The sequence below is a fragment of the Lepisma saccharinum genome, chromosome 26 (genome assembly GCF_977018435.1).
Source record: "Lepisma saccharinum chromosome 26, izLepSacc3.1, whole genome shotgun sequence".
NCBI classification, from domain to species: Eukaryota; Metazoa; Arthropoda; class Insecta; order Zygentoma; family Lepismatidae; genus Lepisma; species Lepisma saccharinum.
Genome location: NC_139254.1, coordinates 4,851,919 through 4,875,009, shown reverse-complemented (window position 1 = coordinate 4,875,009; position 23,091 = coordinate 4,851,919). Strand labels below are relative to the sequence as shown.

Below are 23,091 nucleotides of genomic sequence, written 5' to 3'. Positions count from 1 at the left end.
TCATTTTCTTTTATCATTTGAGGGGTCTAGTTAGAGAGGGAGCTATGCCATAAATCTTGCACATTTTATTTTTTGTCATTTTCAGTCTTCTCCTGCCATCTGTCATCTATCATGTGAACTACAACCATGTGGCATAGCTCCCGCTTGTTCTGCAGCAGATTTTCTGAGTTCTTGAATACGTCCTCATCAGCATTTTGAGTGAGAGAAGGAGCTATGCCACTTACTGATGCTGTCTGCAATAGGAGTGGCAGAGGTTGTGTTGCAGTAACCGGTGCTAGATTTAATATCAGCCCTGAAGTTAAAAGATCTCATGGCAATAATGCCTTATATTCTTCCAGTTTCTCATGGTGTTTACCAAAAACTAAAATCCACAGAAACAATGGACAGTAAAGATCCTCCAGAAGACATATGAAGCTGTCTTTATGTAGATCATATTTAACCCTGTGAACATGATTTACACTGAGGCAAAAGTATTCAAGCCTTGTTCAAAGTATTTGATGTGCTAGATTGATTTAGGGTATACTACAACAATATACCATACATGTTCATAATAAATGATATTTATATTGAAATTCATATTTTTCCTTTTGAATAATTTACCTAACAATATGTCCAGACAAAAATTACTCTTTGTTATACAAATTATGACTCAACGTAATGCTTTAGAAAACTCAATTTATTTCCATTTCTTGTCAAAGTGGCATAGCTCCCTCCCTCACTAGACCCCTCATTTTACTTTGCTTTTCTGCCACTGTTGACTAATCGCGAAGATGAGGATGAGTGATGATACGATGATAACGGATATTCACAAAGAACAACAATGCCGGGATTCGAACCCAGAACCTCTGGTGCCGTAGCGCGATGTGCTAACCATTCCGCCACGTAGATCGGCCCGAGCACTATTGGTCGCAGCTATTTTGCACGTCGCCTCCACGTCCTGGAGTTACCGAGACGGGAAAACAAAACTGTTTATATCCGTCGAACGGAAACAGTTTTGCATCAAGCAGGAAGTCGGTCGCTGTATATCCCTGTCTCGTGGGAAAAACCGCAGCAACACGAAACTCCTGCCAAAGCATTCCGTGACTTTCTAGGTTCTCTTCCCCCCCTGGAAAACCCCCTCCCCCCTTTCAAATCTCCCGGAAATTTCTATTCAGGAAGCGAGTGTTCCAGCGGATGTAGTTGAAGAGAAACGCAAGTCAAAAGAAGAGGGAGGAGGGGAATTTGGCAACTGCGAATAAAGAAAAGGTGAAGACAAAAAGAACTGTAAAAAAAGAGAATGCAGAGTCCAGACTTGTAAACATCTCCCCTTGGCTCCGTAATAGGTTAGAAATCAAAGTTTTATGGCGTGCGGCTCGGTGAGAATAATTGGATGTTTCTGGTACCACTGTGCGTGCCAACACTGTGCGCCATTGGTTTATTTATGGTGCAAGTCCTGCTTTGACCCGAAAGTCTGAAATGTGGCGACAGGAGTTTGCAGGGAGTTAGATCTTTTTTTGCTACAAGTTTCAGCAGAAGTGGAAAACTAGACTAGAAGACTTCACAGCAGAAGTCAACAGTTCATAGATTCTTCGCAGATAATGTGCCGTTTCCATTTCTCTAATGACAAAGTCTAAATAAGCTATTCGCAGTCTGTATCTGATCTGCTTAGTACTTCAGTTGAAGCTAAATAATAATGTACAGGGTGGTCATAATTAAATATCCCCAACTCAAAACCCTCTGGAGCCCGTTAGAAGCATTGGGTCGCGGTGATACTTAATGTAGAGGCTATGGAGATCATGGAGAAGCAAATGCTGATATAAAAAAATAGTTCAAATTTTCACCACCAGGTGGAAATGTGGCGCTTAGATTTAAAGTTACCCACTCCTAGATCTCTGGAGCCCATTGTAAGCACCGCATTACGGTGAAACTTCGCATTGAGTCTACTGAGACCTTGAGAAAGCGAATTCTGACGAAGAAAATAAGTTCAAATTTTCACCGGCAGGTGGAAATGTGGCGCTGAAACAACCAGAAGTCGGACCTGCAAACCTTTATACTGTCAGTATAGCAGTGTTCACTATGCGCGCCGTCAAAGTAAGGCAGCGGGATCAATGGTCGCAACGAAGCGTTTCCCGCACTAGATTTAAACGCCATATCTCCACCTGGTGATGAAATCTTGAACTAGTTTTTTTTTATTTCGTTTTCTTCCCTCTCATAAATTATTGCACGTAATATTTATGTATAGGAACAGTTTATTGTTAAGACTCATTGACTGATCAACGCACAGCCCCTGGACTTGGAAACTTAAAGTTTAGAAATGTTTTCCTTTCATGACCTAAGCACCCTCTAAGAAGGGAGTTTCGGAAATTCAACTTCTAAGGTGAGGAAAAAGGTGTTAAGTTTGAACATTTTGATAATTTACAGCCCTGAATCTAGAACAGTAGCGGCGATAGGGGGCGGGGAGGACAGTTTATAGTAAACAAGGCTTCTCAATAAGAGACCATAGTGCAGCATCAAAAAGAGGCAACTACCCCCCCCCCCATAATTACCGCCACTAATCTAGAAACATGGATATTACATTGTAAACAAAATATCTCAACAGATGGCGCTGCGTGTGTTTTACATCTTGGAGAAAGAATTCGCTGTATTCTAGCTAGCTTAACACATTTACCTTTACAAGTGTAACTGAAATTAATGTTTTCTTTAATCTGCTGTTAATAAATGTTTATGGTTACGCGTCTTCTCACAAATAAAGCTGTGTTGAGCGCAATACCTGTGCTTGTTAATGCTAGACTTGATATTATACTCTGTTCCGGCCATCTAGAATAAGATTTTTCTATCTTATCGACCTTAAGCGCTAACTCTCTTTGAGAGAAAAACAAGTGATTCGTGAAGTAAACAACTTAAAAAAAGCGGGCAGCAGTAAAAACAAGCTCCACTTTTCCCTTCGTTGTTAGTGATTTTATCGCCCAGACAGAACAAGCGGGAAAAAAGAGACAAACAAATTCGACGCAGCCTGGAAGGGATTTGCTTTATCCGCGCCTTTTCTCGCTCAAGCGTTCGATTTAATGTTATTTTGTAAATTGGGTCGGTCCCCATCTTTTTTCTCGCTGAATGTTACGATTGCTATGGACGTTTTAAAGACGGAAGCATTGCTGCATTCTCCTTACGCATCTGTGCAGAACAGATAATGCCACTTATTTTTTTTATTGGAAATCTGTTGAATTTATTTGAATAAAATAAGTGCAGATAACTTTGAAGAACTTGATTGTCCATATCTACACAATTACTTTTCCACATAATCGCTCTGACGATCAAGACATGTCTGCCATCGAGATGCCAGTTTAATTCCCATGGCAACAGCTCTTACAAGATATGTATATACAGGTCAGTCACTATCCTGACATTATCAGTGATATGTCTAAATATGAAATAAGTATTTCTAGAACAATAAAAATTTGTACAACGAGAAAGGTAATTATAAACAATAAATATTTGTACAAGAGGAAAGGACGTGTCAATTTCACTATATATTTGCTCATCTATCTTCGCAAATTAGCCAAAAGTGGCACAAGAAGCGAAATAAAATAAAGCAAATCAGTCAATCTCCTATGTATACCTCCTTCCAGTTGTATGTCCAGGATTTTTGAAAGGGGAGGAGTACGTATACTATTTTTAGTATTTAGCTTTCATTTTGTCATCTTTTCCTGCCTTTGTTTTAAGAATACTGGAGCAAAGAGATGGGGTTATCACCCCACCAAACACCTACTTGCACACGCCACTGCCTACTTCAGCCACCTATAGTCCGTAGCATGTTAAATTCGGCCACGCGTTGTTTTCAACAATTACCTTTTGTTTTATTGACCATTTGCCAATAATTCATATCAGGAAATATATATTTTAAATGTACAAAGACATCTAAGCATAACAACAAAATAAATTTAATGATTGTAAATCTCCAATATTCATATTTAAAACAAAACCATTCTTGCAACAGTAGGCTACATGTTAAATGGCTGATAAACAGCAGTACTTATACGTTCAACACAAAATAAAGAATAGAAGTGTATTTTCAGTTCTTTTTAGAATCCATAATTTAATATCACAATGTAATACTAGAACGGTAGATCTCATTCTTGTTTGACTGACGACACACTGTACTAATCTCCTGCCATCTAGCGACACACTTAAGTTTTTAATTATTTCTTTAATTGTGAATTTTTAATTATTATACTGGTTACATTATCTACCCTTAGAAACAAATTTGGACCTAGAAGGAAATAGAAGACAGGTGAGTCACATAATTTAGAACTGAATAATTTATATTCATGTCCAGATATTATTAGAATAATTAAATCAAGAGGACTTAGACAGGCAGGCCATGTGGCACGAATGGGAGAGGAAAGAAGAGTTTACAGATTCTTGTTGGGAAACCTAACGGTAAGATACCTGTAGGAAGACGAAGATGGAGGAATAACAATGAGATGGGCCTAAAGGAAATCGGTAAGGATGAGCAAGATTGAAGTGATCTTGTCCAGGATAGGGACAGATAAAAGGCTTGCGCTGCTGCAGGCATACACAGGAATGCAGGAATATTTTATTACAGAATGTCGGCATCATCAAGTCATAAGCCTACCCATCTTTTCAACGGTATGTAATTATGTATTTGTATGAACTATTCATTTCCATGATTAAATATCTTGTAACTATTTATTATTTTCTCTATAGCTCAGTATGAAAATAACTAGTCTTTTTGAGACACCCTATATCTATTTTTTACAGCAGTGAGTGAAGTGATAAAAAGTTAATTCAACATCCAACCGTAAAAGATAATATTTTTGTGTTGTTGTTGGTCTCAAATTATGATCTTCATTTGATTGATTAATTGATTTGGTGTTTTTAGTCCACTTTATGCACAGTAAGGCTAATCGGGACTGGACCTACAGTTTAAAGTGAGTTCCGAACCACTATGTACCTCCACCGGGTATCGAACCCGGGACCCCTTGGTAAATTAGGTTCTAGAAGTACAACTACGTGGCGAGCGAACGAAAACGAGTCCCTGCGCAGACTCGGCCAATGAACGAACGAGAAAGGAAGTGAGTGCATGGTCGGGATGCGTGGCTGCAGCTACCAGCCGTTTGCAGCAGAGCTCACTGCTTTGCTCCGACCATTTGCTTTCTCCACCCTCGAACGCGGCCTTTTTTCGCAGATTCTCTAGGCCGGGTGTACCTATATATCCTTGGAAATGATATGTTGTGTAATTATGATCACACGGTCTCTTTGCTGTATCAGATTTCAATTATACGGTAGCACCGAGAAAATGCATCTCTTCCATCGAGTTTCTGAAAAGTATTATATTTGCAGCGGTTAATCTATTCTTTTCCCTTGCCGCGCACGTGATATCGTTGTCAAATTTTTCCAGCAAAGATGATATCAAAGATTTCGTATAAGAACGTAATTCGGCGCTTTTCAATTGTTCATTTTGTTGGGTTTTCAATAAAATTGAATCGTGTATGGATGGCAGTAGGAATAATGGAATATTATCCTGCAACCTATACACTCCCGTCAGTTTTCTTAGTGTTTTGGGATGCATAAGCACAAGGCGTTGTTGAAAAGACCGAGCTGCAGCTGAAGTTCGGGTCTCACTTATTGCACAATGTACTGAACACCGTCGTCTACTGACGTCAACGCGAAACGACTTCGTTGTTACGTTGTTAGCTTCAGTTCTATTAGAATAAATACACTTCAGTTTGATGGGGCTTGGTCAAAAAGGCATTATTTATGCTAAGAGCTCTAACCTAACAACGAGAACATTTATCGTGACGTCAGTAGACGACGGTGTTCAATACGGTGTCCGATAAGCGAGACACCTGAAGTCCAGGTTGGACGGAAACTGCCACATCTACCGTCTTCCAGTTCGAAGGAAGGATTTCCTGCTATAACCAGATTGTTCGACCGGTCACGGACACCAAGAGAGAGAGAGGGAGAGAATTTTGCATTGGACTTCGAAACAGATACGGCGTGCGAGTGACGTGTTTGACGTCAGAGCTGGAACAGGATTACTTCCTTTAGCGGAGCCGGACTCGCAATGAAGCTCCCGACGTAAGAGCTCCCCCTTCCTGCGGCAACACTACTCGGACATTAAATGCAATGAGTATCGTATCATTCCCGACACGAATTCAACGGATATTATAATGAATAAGACCCAAGGAAGCTATTGTTTGCGCTTAAATATACGTAATTGTTAATAATTATAGACAGTATTTGTTGCACTGGTTACGATGCATCGCCTCACACGTGCATTTTTCGAGTTATGTAACGTAGGTAACAATGTTATTTTTAACAGTATACATACCGGGTGGCCAGAATTAAAGTTACCCAACTCAGAGCCCTCTGTAAGCTGTTTGAGGCATCGTAGAACTCTGAAATTTGGTGAATCCACTATGCAGACCATGGGGAAGAGGATGGCGATAAAAATAGTTCAATTTTCCGTCACCAAGTTTAAATGTGGCGCTGTACTTCCATGATGGGTTGTACAAATAATCACGTTAAGTGATTTATCTGAGTTATTAATTAGAAATACATTTGTTAGTGGCTGGAAGTTGCGAGAAAAATCTCTAATTTATTGCAAGATTGCAAGATAAAGGCAAATCCATAACCAATTGGAGCAGTTTACGTCATTATTACAACCCATGATGGAAGTACAGCGCCACATTTCAACTTGGTGGCGTAAAATATAACTATTTTTCTTCCCCATGGTCTGCATAGTGGATTCACCAAATTTCAGAGTTCTACGATGCCTGAAACAGGCTACAGAGGGCTCTGAGTTGGGTAACTTTAATTCTGGCCACCTGGTATTTCAACAACAAAAATAGTAACATAAAATGAGCGTTCAAAGTAAATAAAATATTGATTATACAAAAAGAATAAAAACTGGTTGTACACAGATTGAAAAAGAGCATATCGTTTCCACGGCTTCATTCTTCATTCTTACTTGTTTCCAACCCCCCAGTCTAAACCATGCTAACCCTCCCCTTTCTTTTGTGCCTACTAAATTTATGTATCTTGCTTTGTCCCATTCCCTTGATTTCAGTTGGTTCCTTAGTGAAGTCTTCGTCTGGCAGTCGGCTATTATCTCTTGCCTGTCTATGTCCAGCAGTCTCTCTGATTTGGTTTTATACTGATGTATCTACCCTACCTCCCGTTTCCCACACCCACCCCATTCCAATAGAGTACAACGTGCTTTTTATATCCCTCGCCCAGTTCCGTGTATTTTCTTCTCTTACTTGCATTATCAGACAATGACCCTTCAGTGTCGTGTTACCCCAGGGAATATGGAATCAGTTCAAGTTGCCATTGAGAGGAGCCCTCGCCGCTCCGTTCGACAACATGCATCAGCGCTACAGTTGAGTTGAAGAAGCATACAAAGGATAATGCGTGAATTACAGTCCCACCCCTGTAAGTTACAGATTGTGCAGCAATTACATCCTCACGACCCTGTGTTGCGTAAGGATTTTTGCGAACTGCTATTGGCTAAGATTAACGAGGACGCCAATTTCGTTAACAATTTGTGGATGTCAGACGAAGCCCATTTCCACTTTAACGGCTACGTCAACAAGCATAATTTCCGTTACTGCGCAAAAGGAAAATCCTTCTCAGCTGTTTGTGAGTGTCCCTTCATAACTTTCATCATATCATCACTCGTTCCATCTTCGAGATTAGCCAAAGGTGGCAGAAATGCGAAGTGAAATAAAACAAATAAATCGATCAACAATGAGCCGGTAAAATGGCACATATGGAACAGATCCTAGAAGGGATCTGGTGGTAAGAGACCTGTAGGAAAGCCAGGTCAAAAGTGGATGTCGAGAGGGACCCGAGAATAAATTATCAAACATGATCTTTCTCCGGGTACGGACAGGTAGAAAGCTTGTATTGATGCGGCATAAAAACCTTCCGGTTTGGGATTACAGAGATTTCGGTTTATCTCTCGAGAGGAGTCCACAGCTTGGAAAATTGAATTTGGGACGAAACTTCGTGCAGTGATAGGGTACCCTATAACTATTTATATATACCAAGGTAGTAGCGTGTACAAGGTAAAATTTTAGAGAAAAAACACTTCATTCAATTATTAACTCGAGCAACTATTTATTACATTTTTAAAAATAATTTATTGAAATAAAGATGAAGCAACATTTTTTTAAAAAAATTGTGGGGGAAATACTCCCTTTAAATATTTTTCTTCAATTTCATTTATGAAAATTCTTTTTCACGATACTTTTTTTCAATTTTCTCATCATTTTACAAACATTTCCATATTAAATTATTCACGTGTTATATTCTATAAAATATTATGCCTATCGAAAGGTATACATTTTCTCTTTCGAGTACATAATCGAGAAACAAGACAGAAGAATAATATTCATTCTGTAATGTTTTGGACGTGCTACAAAGTGGAAATTATCTGTCGTAAAAGCATGGAATACAAAATATATTTCAACAATTCGCACAACAAATAAAGAAAAGAACATAGACAGTTGAACGGGAATCGAACGCAGAATCTTCTGCATATGAAGCCGATACATTACTTGGCAGTCCGTCAATGTCTTCGCCTCATGAACAGCGTTTGAAAATATTTGTTTCTTGAGTATTAGAGAATAAAATTCCTAGAAAAATGTTTGGACCTAAAAGGCACGAGGAGACAGGTGAGTGGGGAAGGTTACATAATTTGTATTCATGTCCAGATATTATTAGAATGATTAAATCAAGAAGACTTATGTGGGCAGGCCATGTGGCACGAATGGGAGAATAAAGAGGAGTTCACAGGATTCTTGTTGGGAAACCTGATGGTTAGATACCTGCACGAAGGCCAAATGAAGATGGAGGGACAACGTTGAGATGGATCTAAAGGAAATCGGTAGGGATGGAAAAGATTGGATTGATCTTGCCTACGAGAGGGACAGATGGAAGGCTTGGGTTGCTGCAGCCATAAACCTTCGGGTTTTAGAAGGCTAGAGAGTTAATTAGCATGAAGAGAGCATGGAAAACTACAAAAATTGGAAGGGCCTTTTCTCGGAAATGGATGGCTAGTGCTTTGACGTATCACTACCTACAGTGTACCCTGCCACTACACGAAGTCCTATCGAAAACTCAATTTCCCAAGCTGTAAACCTCTCCTTCTCAGTCTATCTAGTGACACTAGAAAACGAATATAGGAAAAAAGTTCGGTAATAAGAGAAAACGCAGATCAAGATGGAGTAGAAGAAAAATCTTGCATGGGACAAGAAAACATAACGTTGGGCGAACTTCAATCAAGAGTGAAATGTGAGCAGATATTGATGAAAGAAAGAAGCTTGCATAAGAAATTGAAATCTTGATTAGAGTGGAGGAGAGCAACACACACGCATAAAGGCTTCAAGTACCGTAACCATGGCAACCACATCAGGGACCTGCTTTCAGCTTGGTCAAATCTCCCAGATAATCAAGAGTATAGCCATAAGACAAGAATGAAAGTTCTTTTTTTTTTCTGAAAGCAAGAAAAAAACTTCTCCGCAAGGAGAAAAATCGAGTAAAAAGAAGTTAGTATGATAACGTGGAAGTCTCCACTGTGTCTGCGGCAGAGATGAAAGCGATTTGGAAAAGAATTCCGTGAAAACTATGGCGATTGATAACTAAAGTGGTGGAACGTGATCTTTCCTGTTTTCGCTCACTTCTATCTCGTAAGTGATGTTATCTTTACATGAGAGAGAGATCCTGGCGTTGAGAAAGTGGATGAGATGGAAAGAGAGAGAGGCTGCGAGAAGTGGAAAGAAAATAGCACAGAAGCAAAACAGACGCATAGAGGGATGGGAAGATAAAGGATGACATACGCAGATAAAGAGAGAGAGAAATAGGGGCGAGAAGAGAGAGATGGAAAGAGGAAGAAGCATACAGAGACAGAAAAATAAATCAACATATAGACAAGCTAGACAGAGTGAGAGAAGAGGATAGAAACCACAGAAGAAAAATGAACACAAGAGAAAAGAGATGGATAGAGAAGGAGGGGATGAGAAGAAAGACAATTGCATACAGAGACTTACAGAGATAGATACGGTGACATGCAGACGGAGAGAAGAGGTAAGAAAACAGCAGAGAAGAGAAGGGAAAGAGAGAGGGGGAAAGAGAGATAGCGTTACATACAGAAAGACAGAGATAAAAGTTGTAAGAAAACAGCAGAGGAGAGAGAGAGTGAGAGATCGAGGCGTTAAGAAAGGGGACGAGATAGAAAGGTGGGAGAGGCAGTATTGGCATACAGAGAAAGAAAGAGAGCGTGGGTGAGAAAAGTGGAAAGAAAATAGCACAGAAGGAAACAGTCACAGAAGGATGGAAAGAGAAAGAGACTATGACACATAGATAGAGAGAATGCAACATGTAGTGAAGCGAGAGAGAGGGAAGAGAATACCACAAGAAAAATGGGCACAAGAGGATGGGGAGAGATGGAAAGAGAAATGGAGGTTGAGAAGAAGAAAGAAAATAGCACAAGGGAGAAGATAGACAGATGGAGACTTCCACTGAGAGAGATAGGATGACATACAGAAAGCCAGATAGAAGAGGTAAGAAAAATCATGGAAGATAGGAGAAAGAGAGATATATAGGGTTACATACAGAAAGAGATAGATGTAAAAGAAAGCATGGAACAGAAGAGAAAGATAGAGAGATATAGGGTAACAGAAAGACAGAGAAAGAAGAGATATGAAAACAGCAGGGAAGAGAAGAGAATCTTTGGAAATCCTAAATATACGTCTCGTGCAATCTCTCATAGAAAGATACTTGGACAAACCAGGGGCGCTGAAAACTTCTACGATACAGGGGGCTACTTTAAGTTTTACCTTAAGGGTATAAATATCGTAAAAACATTAATACAGGGAACGGATTTATATGTAGTCAAAATGTGCTAAATATGTAAATACATATTTAGTTATTTTCACCAAAATATGGAGTTAAGTATGAACTTAAAATTCTAAAAATTTACCTTTTTAATAATATAAGACAGTACATGAGATACATAAAATACAGTATACTTACATCGACTTTAATTGTAAAACAACACAAACTGTGTTTTCATTTCCTGTTTACGAAACAATGAGTAAGAAAAATTTGTTGCAAGTGTTCGAATATGAATTTCCTTCTATTGCCTCTTAAGATGAATTTATATTGACTAAAACTGCTTCAATATCGCAAGAGGTAATGGAAGTGTATTTCAACTTTGTCAGGTCAGACGGGGACATGTAGTTATTGCACGAAAATGGAGTATATGTTGAGAAATGTTCTGAAATATGGAAATAATATGTAAAAATAACTAAAATATGAGTCAAAACCGAATTTGTACAAATATGAAAAATAAAAACTGAATTTTTGGAGTCTACATACCATGATGCGCAAAGATAATACAAAACATATCTGATTTCAGCTTAATACATAAATATGTATTTACATATAAATCCGTTTCCTGGTTAAAACATGATTTTTCACATTTTGGAGACAGGTTAAATATGACTCAATGTGCTTGTGTTAAAACACTAAGACCACACAAAGAACGTTGCTGCCAACAAAGAGTACAAGAAATGCGACTTTAATAGCAATGGTATAAATCCCAAAATTTGTGGAACGGCATACTTTTGCTTCCGAGTGTACATAACGTCCAGCACGCCGCATTACGTGGAACGGACGATGGTCCGGTGCCAGAGGGCGCAACAAGTCCGCCATGCGTTCGCTCCGAGCTTCTGGGTCACGTGTCTGGGCGACCTGCTGCATTGTTTTTCCACCGGATCGATCCTGGCTCGGGTCACGTGACCTCTGGATGTGCCAGGTCGAGCCTGGTGCCTCTCCTGCAGCGATAGTGACGTGGAGGTTCCCTCCCAAGGCAACGCATTCGATTCCTAAGCTCACGGTTAGCCGAAACTACTTGCACTCAGTGGTAGGAACTTGCAATGGTACAGGGTGACCATAATATTTTGATCAAATTTTGAAGTGTTGTATAGGATGTGTGTATATAAATCGACACGCTACACTGCTACCCCTTCCCTTTTCACTAACGCTCAATATTGATTGATTGATTTGGTGTTTCAAGTCCACTTTATGCACAGTAAGGCTAATCGGGACTGGACCTACAGCTTTTAAAGTGGGATCCGAACAACTTTATGGCTTCACCGGGTATCGAACCCGGGACCCCTTGATTACAAGGCGACGACGCTAACGTTCAATTCATTGAGATCATAGTTGTCTACAATGCAATGACGTAAATGCCAAATGTAAGCTTATACAGTAAAAACTGCATATCCCGGAACCTCTATAAGAAGGAAACCTGTAAATACGGGGAAAAAAGTCCCCAGAACGGACAGATTTTATACCTGAAAATGACCTGCTTAAGGCGGAAACGAAACACCACTTAGAGACCAACGAGATGTTTTTATTCTCAGTAAGACGGAAATTTCTTTCTTTATTTTTTTCGCTCGCAAGAAAACAATGCAATACTGTAAGTGGAACACGCTTCTGTTGCCACTCGCCTATCGGTAACATTGTCGATATGAAAGAATGCGCTACAATACTCATAGCTGTTACGATTCAGTTTCTTTCTTTCATCTCTTACCCTCTTTCTCCACCTTTCTTTGTCTATTTCTCCTCTGTCCTTTCGTCATCTTTCTATTTTTCTTGATATCTCTCTTTCTTTTTTCTTCACTTTTATCTCAATCTTTCTTCACCTCTCTTATTCAGTCTTTCTCTTTCTTTCTATGCACATCGCGCTACGACGCCAGGGGTCCCCGGTTCGAAGAGATACATAAGTACGTACTGTACGTTCTTACAATACTGTAAAAAGTGTACCAACATGTTGTGTAGTTACATAGTTGTAATCTCTGCTATGCTTATTGCGACTTTATCGCATTTTTATTCATGTAAGTACATGCATTAGTACTCTACATTATAAGTAATGCGTAATGTAAGTCGGTCTTTCCATTATTTCCTGCAGCGCTCTATACTGTATTTAAAGTCAACCCTGTATAAGAAGGAAAACTGTTAAGACGAAACATTTTCCTCGGAACCATCATGTTCCGGGATAGACAGGTTTTACTGTACTTGGTTGAGTGGAAGAAAGGTTTAAGCTTAAACTTCACCATTCAAAATAAAGAAATAAATTAAGAGGTTTGAATGTGATTCATCCCCCTTACTGATGTTCAAATTAGTAATACCCTACATGTTATATGAAAATAATTGTTTCAAAATGATCTGCGTCGACTTTTGACCAACACCAGCAACGTTATTTTCCAAATTTCCTCTGGTTTTGAAAAACTACTGTGATATTTCAGATTCAGCAAACTTAGATCTGCTTAGCATCCTTTCTATAGCATCCAGGGGTGGCCATCCCCTCAATGTCGCGTCTCCCCCACAAATCATATAATTTGCGCCCTCAAACCATATCGTCATCCCTACAATGTATTTAATTACGACAGCGTGTCTATCGAAAGTAACCTTTTCTTAGCTTCTTGTTACAGATGATGCACCTGCTTTAAATTAAGCAGCATACCAACACTTAGCATTATATTTAAAGAAGTGATGTTTTTTTTAATGAATATTGAGAATATCGCTCATCTCATGTAATGCAGCTATAGTATAAAACTTCACATTCACCTCAGCAAAGCGCCAAACACGCATTCTTGCAAGACATTCTTGAGAGCGAAGAGAGCAAGAAAATTTTTGCATCCATTTCTTTGCAGGCTTTCAAGAATAATAATTTAATGGTGTGTCAATACTTTCTTAGGATCCCGAGATATTTAGTCTTTTTCAGCTTCTCTTTTAGCACGTTCGGGGACGAAAACGTGTGGATACCATATCGCTAAATACGGTCTCCAAAATTTAACTCTCTCTCTCCACTACAGAAATCCTTTGACAATCTAAGATATAACAAGGGAGCGGAAGTTGTTTACAAAATATAGGTATATGACCTATAGAATGTCCTAAAAAAATGCGAAAAAATGACGGAAAAATGCAAAAAATGACCATTAAATTTGTGAGTTTCAGGTTAAAAATAGAAACGAAAAGGAAATTAAACAAAATGCAATCTTTCTTTAAAAAAAAGGACCACATGCACATTCAATTAAAGTATGCAACAAAGATTTCCAATGGAAACGACCGAATAATTTAAAACAATTTAATGAAAAAGTCGTATACACTGAATGAATTGGTTTGAAATGCATTAATTTCCCACATCTTTGTCTGGTGATGTAGTATGATGTGTTTCTGTGGCACTGGAAAGAAAATAAATTATCACGATCCACGTAAGGCAATTTTTGTTTGTTTGTAAATTGCAATTTTGCGAGATATACGTATATACTGTATATAGGCCTATGTTCACCTTGGTAAAAAAAAGTAAAAAAATATTACCAAAATGAAAGAAGTGACAAAATATGACGAAACAATACACCGAATATTGTGAAAAATGACGGGATAATTCCGAAAATCGGGGAAAATGATCTAAAACCTGTAAATTGGCCAAAAATGAAGAAAAAAGCACTTTAAAATTACCTTTTTTGGGTTCTAGACGAAGTGTACATTGTGTATATTAAATGGGCATCGTGTCCGAGATGTCAGAAAAAAGATAACATTTCATCAACTTCCGCTCCCTCAATCCCACCACCAAAATTTCCATGTCCATTTCAGACTTACAGTTGATATTGAAGAGTGGATATTGCCTCCTCCAAAAAACTAATTCTCAGTCTCCACATCAGAATTTCCGCAACAGTCTAAGACAATAGTAATACACAAGGATTGGAAAACCCCCTGAATTTAATTCTCAATAACTCTCTAACTAAAATACCCGCCATAATTTAAGCCCTGGAGTTCGATATTGTCCCCCCTTAAGTTTAATTCAGATTCTCCCCCCAGAACTCACGTGTCAATTAAGGACTATATGTAATAGTTGGATATTTGAATTTGAATTAATTTTTTTTGGGGTGCGTCAGCACTGAGGCTATTTTGAACCCGTCACACTATACGGGGTCCAGCCCCTTATCATAACAAAAATTAAAGCGTGTCTGAAAACTAAAATTTCCTTACCTTGGTTAAAAGCTGAGGCTAAAAAGGTCGCTCAGCACAAATAAGGAAAAACACGGGACGACACAGAATTATACTGGCCATGCGGCCAGTCGCCAGAGCCTCGTTAGTCTGCATTCCAGTGCAGGTCACCACGTACACCCCTAAGAGTTGGATATGTATCCTCCACTTCGAAAATACCATTAAACACTTCCTCTTGTTCATCTAATGGATTAAATATGGTGCATTTAAGGTGTAAAATTTTTGCATATATTTGGAATAATATATAAATGTTGAATTTTACATAAATTAAAGGGGAAAAATCCCCCAAAAATCTCGATGCCTCAGCTTGCGCTATAATCCCATCTGTGGCACCACTGAGAGCATCCACATGAATCTTCGTGTTGTTTGCTTTCGTTGTTCTGTATATATTCTCAATAGTTTCGTGGCTACGTAAGTCTCTTAAACTATAATATCTAGACAATAGCAAAAGTAGGCCACACGAAAATCCACATGGATGTTCTAGAAAGAATTCTAAGAAGATGATTTTTTTCAGAATCTGGAATATCACAATAGTTTTTCAAAAGCAGAAAAAAATTTCAAAACTACTTCGGTCAAAAATCCAGCCGAGTTTCTGCCTGGGTATTAGTGCTCTTATCATCATCGTCGCGATCAACCAAAGTGACACAAAAGCGATATAAAATAACCAAAATTCAAATACAAGGTCTAAATAGGCCAGTATCAGAATGCAATCTTAATTTGTCACTATCAAGTTTCGAAAGAACAGCTCTTCACTTGTCTTTCTTTGACTTTTGTTTATATAAGTCCGCTTTATGCACAGAAAAGCTAATCGGAACTGGGCGTGTAGTGTAAAGTGGGTTCCGAAACACTTTCTGCATCGGGTATCGAACCCGGGAGCCATCGATTACAAGGGGACGACGTTACCAGTATGCCATCCCTTGTCTTCAGGTATACTATTTCTTCCACATTTTGTCGTAGAAAGGTCAAAAGTAGCAGAGCAAATATCGAATAGAACCCATAGAATTCAGTGGAGGATTTTAACAGCACTGGCTAAAGAAACAAATTGGCAACATAATCACAACGATTAAGGTGGAAAATAAACACAAGACACACATTTTGGAGGTCACAGGTTCATGTCCAAAATCCTGACTTTTCCCCCCGCGATTTCCCTTCACTCACTCCGGTCTAATACTAGGATGGTGGGTAGTTTTAACTCGCTTCTTCTCCCCTTCCTTACCGCCATGTCCATTTTATACACATAATCGAAACTGAAAGGTTACTTGACAGTTGGATTCGAAACACTAGAATATGCTTCCATCTTCATTCGAGCATATTACACTCTTTGTTTGAAACAAATGCGTTGCGTGTTAAGCTATCGGAGAGGCGTTTGGCATTTGTCTTTTTTACGTATATTGTTCAATTTGTATGCATTTTGTTTTATATTTGTGTGTATTTTGTTTTATATTTTTGGATTGATTTGTATTTTGTTTCATACTTTTGGATTTGTTTGTATTTTGTTTTACATTTTTATTTGCTTTGTATTTTTTATATGTGGCCGCGATGGCTTAGTCAGTGCCGGACCCTGTGGCCGAGTGGTTAGCTCATCGCGCTGTATCGCTAGGGGTTCCGGGTTCGAATCCCGCTCAGGCTTGGATGTTTGTGTTCGTCCGAATAATGAGAAACAATGTGAATAAAGTGGAAATTGACATGTGTGAAAGTGAACGAATGTGTGAATGACGGGGGATACTGCCGAATAGGGGTATTCCTTTTTTTTTAAAAAAAAAAGTCGATAACGCGTCTGGCTACCATGCTAAAGGTCCCGGGTTCGATCCCCGGCCGGTTGAAATCGGGATACTTTTCTAACGCTGGCAGCGGCCCCGGCGCCAACCCAGCGTCGAATGACATGGGTACCTGGGGGACACCCTGGGGGGTAAAAGCGGTCAGGGGCGTGATGCTGATCACATCACCCCCACTCACGACCGGATCAAGAAAGTGTGGGGCGTTACCCACACACCCTCTATACGCCTTCATGGCGTGGTGCTAAGCACAGGGGAGCACTTTACCTTTTTTACCTTTGTATTTCTTATACTTTCGTGTTTCATAATTTTGTATTTGTTTCGTATTTTGTACTTGCTTATATTTCGATTTTATGTATTTGTATTTTGTTTATTATTTTCGTATTTGTTTGTATTTCGTTGTTTGCATTTTGATATACATATTTGTATTTGTTTGTATTTTGTTGTACACTTTTGTATTTGGTTTCTTTATATTTTGAAGGACAGGCATTTTCCCTTGCTATGTGTATAACAAGCAACAAACAGGTGCATTTAAGAATTCCGTTCACCGCGATAATTTATCCGCCGTAGCAATTCGGGGGAGAGAATTTTCACACCAGCGTCCCCTCGACAGCGCCGAAATTCTCACATGGCCCCCTCCGTTCCCGCACGACCATTGATTTCCCTCTCCCCCGAACCCCGCGTCTGGTCTGGAGAAGGGGGAGTTGAGGCCCGCATGCAACAGGTCCCCACAGAAACTGCATCCCCACAATTTTGTCACTATCTTTCCTGCCTCCCGGCCGAGAGAAGGAGAGGGGGGGGCGGAATAGCGTACCAAAAGAGAAAAACAGCAAAGTGTTGCATTTCGGTTGAACGGGTCGTTAGCCAGGAATTAGATTGGCAGTGGGACGAGGGAATGGAGACACGCGAGTAGGAAAAAAAGGGCGAACCGGAAAGAGGGTCCCACTTGTCGCACACTTCTCGAACACCTTTTTGGCCAAGCATTAGTTGCAGTGGCGGATCCATAAGTTACAGTTGGGAGAGGCGAATTTCAGTCGGGTACCTCACCTCACCAACTATGTTCTAGAAATTAGTGTGATTTTTTGTTAAGCAAAAATACGGGTCCAAGGATGGAATAGATCCTTATTATAGTGTGTCGTTACTAGCATAATTCCTCCCATTGCCGCGGAAAACTACACGATCAGATATGAGGAGTGAAGTTAAAACGTTCTTCGATTTATTTCAAGTATTATTTATCTATTAAACGTATTATTATATTTGTTAATAATGACTTAATAATACTCAGCGGTGAACGATGAGACTTGGTGAAGTACACAGACTCCTCTCAGGTACAGGGATAGTGTTAGGCAAAGACAATATTCACAGCACATTGAAATAAAACCACATTGCTGCAGTAGATAAACTAAAAGGTTTTATTCTTTATTTATGACAATTATAATGCGAATATACTTGAGATGAAGGCGAGGATTTCGCTTTGTCGATGAATTGACTCAACTAAAAACGCATAAACTCAATGCGTGGCTATCGGTTTGCCTATGATCACATAGACCTAGCTTGCGCCCCGAACTACCACACCAAGAGATATGCAATCATAACTGAGCCAATATTTGCTCTTTAGCCTTTTATTTCCAAATTAATCCTTAGGCTAGCTTTATTATTTAACGTCGAAGGGTTGCAGTATTGTGCATAGCATCAATGCATGGCTATCGGCGTACCTATGATCGCATAGGCCTAGCTTGCGCCCCGAACTACCATACCAAGATGTATGCACAACACCGAGGAGTTCTTTTTAAGTTTAAAAGCTTCGTCGATCCGTGGCGAAAGTGTGATATTTCTTACGCTACATCCTCGCTTTTATACTATTTCGAGAACACAGATTCAAGTACAGATGAATCACTCACTATTTACAAAAATATGCTACCAACAAAACTGACATCTATATATGTTTAGAAATACAAATTCGTATAGTGCACTATCGTAAACATGAAGATACATTAAACTACTCATAATAGAGCATAAAATACAATAAATATTAAACAAAAGATATACATTACAAACAGGGTGCAATATTACATATAATAACAAGGGAATTACGTTTTCTTTCACAAAAATAAATATATTAGTGACATATTTTCTACCGGTGACGTCACATAAAAATATGAAGCATATGAAAGTTAATAAACTAAGAAATAAAAGAGACAATTCTTGTAAGGAGCCTCTGGTTCGGTCCCCTTTTGAGGCATCTTGCAGAGTGAGTGAGATACTAATTTAAACTGTAAGTCAATTTCCAATATTCTCGAAAATTTAAAAAAAAAAGAAAGAAAAAAAAGAGGATCATTTGAATCTTGAAAAATATCAGGGATAAAAATAATGCATCGAACAACCTGTAGTCGGGGGCAAGGACGTATTTAGGAGGTCCGGACCCCACCTTACGAAAGACTTACTACGTACAAGAATTAAATAATAAAGATAATCAAATAATAAAATAAATTAAATAATGAAAATATACTTATTGTTTACTCGAGGGTTATTAATTTCCGCCAAGCCGAGGATTATTGTGATCATACGACTTTGAATGACAGCACTTATAGATTACGTGTTTACTTGGTTAACGTCCACGATCTGAAGAGAGCTGCCGCCACGAACGTGGGTGGGGATAAACAGCGGGCGAGTTATTTTCGTTCAATCACACTCAACATTCAGCCAATGGGCCCAGCTGTTATTCTGCTCGTCTACTCCACGTGGAGTCTCAGTCACATGACTGCGGATACGCTGTTGCCGTACTTTGCAACTTCAATGTGGAGACCGTGCCTGTGCGCGGAGGGACAAGGTGGTGGTGGCAACATTGTTGGTTGAAAGTGATTGTTGCAACTGTTGGGCGCGCTCCGTGGACTTCAAAGCCAGCCGGTCGTTAACGTAGCTAGCGCGTCGACTATACAACGTAACATTTATAAATTATCCCAGGAACTTTACTTTTCGTCAACTGAATCTAACACCCTTTTTTTATTATCACCATTCTTATACCGTTCTTTTACCTATTCATGTAATAAAATATAATATTAATTAATTTGTATATTTTAATTACTATTTAATTAATTTAATGTTATTATAATTATTTTAGTTTAAACATTATTATTATAATTTTGAGTTACTTTTATATTTCTAGATACGTGCCTGGTCGGAGGGGCTATTGACCCTATCCTATCGCCCCCCCGTGAATCCGCGCCTGATTCGTTGTTAGGTTCAGTGCTCTTAACATTAATAAACTAAAACAAATTCGGGTGTTGAGCTCTAAAGCTAATGGGCCTACCAACGAAAGCAATCCGGCTTATATCAGGCGACGAAGGGCGAGGATTTACCAAAAAGGGTGTTTGAGAAGTGTGCGATGAGTGAGACCTCTGAAAGAGCCCGGATGTCGAACCAAATAAACCGGAAATGATAGGAAGGATTAGTACAGCGATTCCCCATCCGTCGGGGTCCACCACCCAACCTTTCTTTCTGTTTTGTCCCGCTGGAAAGCGTTTAATGAACAAAAGAGAAGAGATTAGTGACAATGCGCAAATGCAATTCATTACCGTGCGCAATCAACCGCTCTCTGTTTCGGCGGTCGCCGCTTTAATGAGCGCTGGAATTTCAGCAATTCCAATCCGACAAAAGCAACAAATTTTCAGGTGAAAGGTTCTCACTTGTTATTCCTATCTAATGATAATTGCAAACATTATTTACTTTAGTACACGCCAGTTATTGGTTTTTCAGAACGCGTTGTTATCAGGGCATAGAAAGCTCTCTAGACAGTCAGTCTGTGTCATTCGCAACCTTGGAGGCAAATACGCATGCGCTAAGTGGACGAGTCCAGTGGCAAAAATAGGGGAGACGGCAGAGAGTGGAGCGCAGACGTTGAAAATTGCGTTTATTTCACTTCGAAAGCGATTGTCACGAGCTGTAACAATCATAAAAAGAACACAAGCCTGAAAACAAAATATCTAGCGCTAATACACAACCGAACGCACAAAAGAGAAATGGTGCTACGAAACCCACAGCGCATTTTTGAAAATGTTTCTACATAATTCCTCGGTTAATTCGTATTTGTACGCATTCACTCTAGCTGGGCTCGTCTTTTGCTGCTGACATAGAGCTTTCGTACCCGTACAGAAGCGGCAAGCAACAGGCGACAAGCGAGACGGAGAATTCACACCGAAGCGGCAACCGACACGAGCCTATTCAGTCTAAATCAAAACATTCACCGCGCATGCGCGAGCAACAGACTGATGCGACACGATTAACGCCTTAGAGAACGTCCCAGTACAAGCGACATGTGCATCTTCTCGCATTGTAATAAAGAGGTCCCCGGTTCGATATGCAGTGGGACACAGTGGTTCGGATTCCACTTTAAACTGTAGGTCCAGTATGCATAAAGTTCACTCGAACTCCGACGACACCCAATGAAAAGAGACTTGACGGACCTAGCCGTCAACAGTGTTGGTGAGCCATGCAGCATTATGTCAAGTAAGCTAAAATACACATGTTATCAGTGCGACTGGTTAATCTCGGTGTCAAAGGCTAAGTATCCAAAATTGTATATGAATACATTGGATTGGAAGCAATTATAAATTGTCTGAAATCGCAAAGTGCCAAACTAATTTGCATCACGTTTTCATGAAATTTTGTAATATTTACTAGTGCATTTTACAGTACAGCAGTAGGAATGATTTTCCTTAAGAGCTGCCTATTGTTCTCCGATGTGCAGGTGTTCACAAAGTTGTAAAAAAGTGCTGCTTAAGCAAAAGCACTCCTACTTACAGCCGCTTACAAACAAGACAAATTCTTAAAACAAACACGAAACCATTCTTCAAATGTAACGTACATATCGCTTCAATATGCAAGTGCGCAGAGTGAACAGAGTAGTTGCCTAATTCAGCATTGTTACACAGTGACAAATATCGCAACGCTACAGGCAGCGATAATTGCATTGTGTTAGCATTGTCCATATTACACGTTCTGTCAATAATGATAAGCAATCATTTGTCTACCATGTATTATGCACGTATCTAGCATAGTACTGTTATAGAATTTCGCTCCACTGTCCTACAGAAGTATATATACAGACTTTTTCAAAAAGAAAGAGCAGATTTCAAATGTTTATTTCTCACGAACTGTAAAAGATAGAAACACGTGTCATACATCAATGGATAGAGGAAGGTTCAAAGTTTTATTGTTGAAAGTTTTAATGTATGCATTCAACATGAGCACCATGTGTTGCCCGACAAACATCAAAAGGGTACTCCATTTCTTGCCACACATCCCTAACTAAATTAACTGTAAAGAAAAACGCCGGCGCAGGTATTGTATGGAACTAATAGGCAGGATTATAAAACTAGAACCTTCCTCTATCCATTGATGTATGGCACGTTTTCTTATCTTTTATAGTTCGTGAGAAATAAACATTTGAAAACTGCTCTTTCTTTTTTAATAACCCTGTATTTTCTGTTGGTCAATTTGTGTTTGACTCTTTAGGCTCAACAAAATATGGTCTAACTTCAAAATGCGGTCATTACATAATTCTGTATCAATACTTAAAACCTTCCTCCTAGTACTGACGATCAGCGAAACCCACTACAGTTCAATGAATGTACAATCACCGGCATAAAAATTGGAAATCTAGATCCTGAAATGTGTGATGCCTATCTACTACGGCGGTGATAGAAGTGGGCATTGAAAATTTGGTATGAAAAATCTTCTTTTCACCGTAGAGTTAGGCAACACACACAACTCCTTGTAGAGAAGCGAGCATCTAGACATCCCATTTTCATTGCTGGTGATTGTACTAGTTGTATAAGTGGTAGATAAAAAAACTTTAATAACATATCCTTGAAAGTAAATATACGTTTTAAGATGGTAGGTTTGTCACGAATTTCGGCTCTATATTTCTTTTTATACGAAAAACTATGAGATAAGTTCTTTATTAATCTCTTAGTTTTTGCTTAATTAAAGGTTCAGATACAGTACTGATTGGCAATTTCATACTGAGGAAAGCATCAAGACAAAAATAATACAGAAAAACCTTGTAAAGTTACATTCCTAATGACTGTCGGAAACTGTTTTGCAAAGAAAATTGTCAAAATTTAGATACAGATAATTACATAAGCAGGGAAGCCTTGGGGATCCAAGAGCTTTATGTTGCAGGTTGGTCGTGTTTGGTAATAAATTAATATAGGGCCTCCCAGATGGAATAGTA

General features: G+C 39.2%; 1 protein-coding gene across 7 annotated transcripts in view; it reads right to left on the bottom strand.

The window, feature by feature from the left end:
• Stacl (SH3 and cysteine-rich domain-containing protein) overlaps window positions 1-23,091 on the bottom strand; it is a 908,463-nt gene that overhangs the window by 563,187 nt on the left and 322,185 nt on the right. The window lies entirely within an intron of this gene.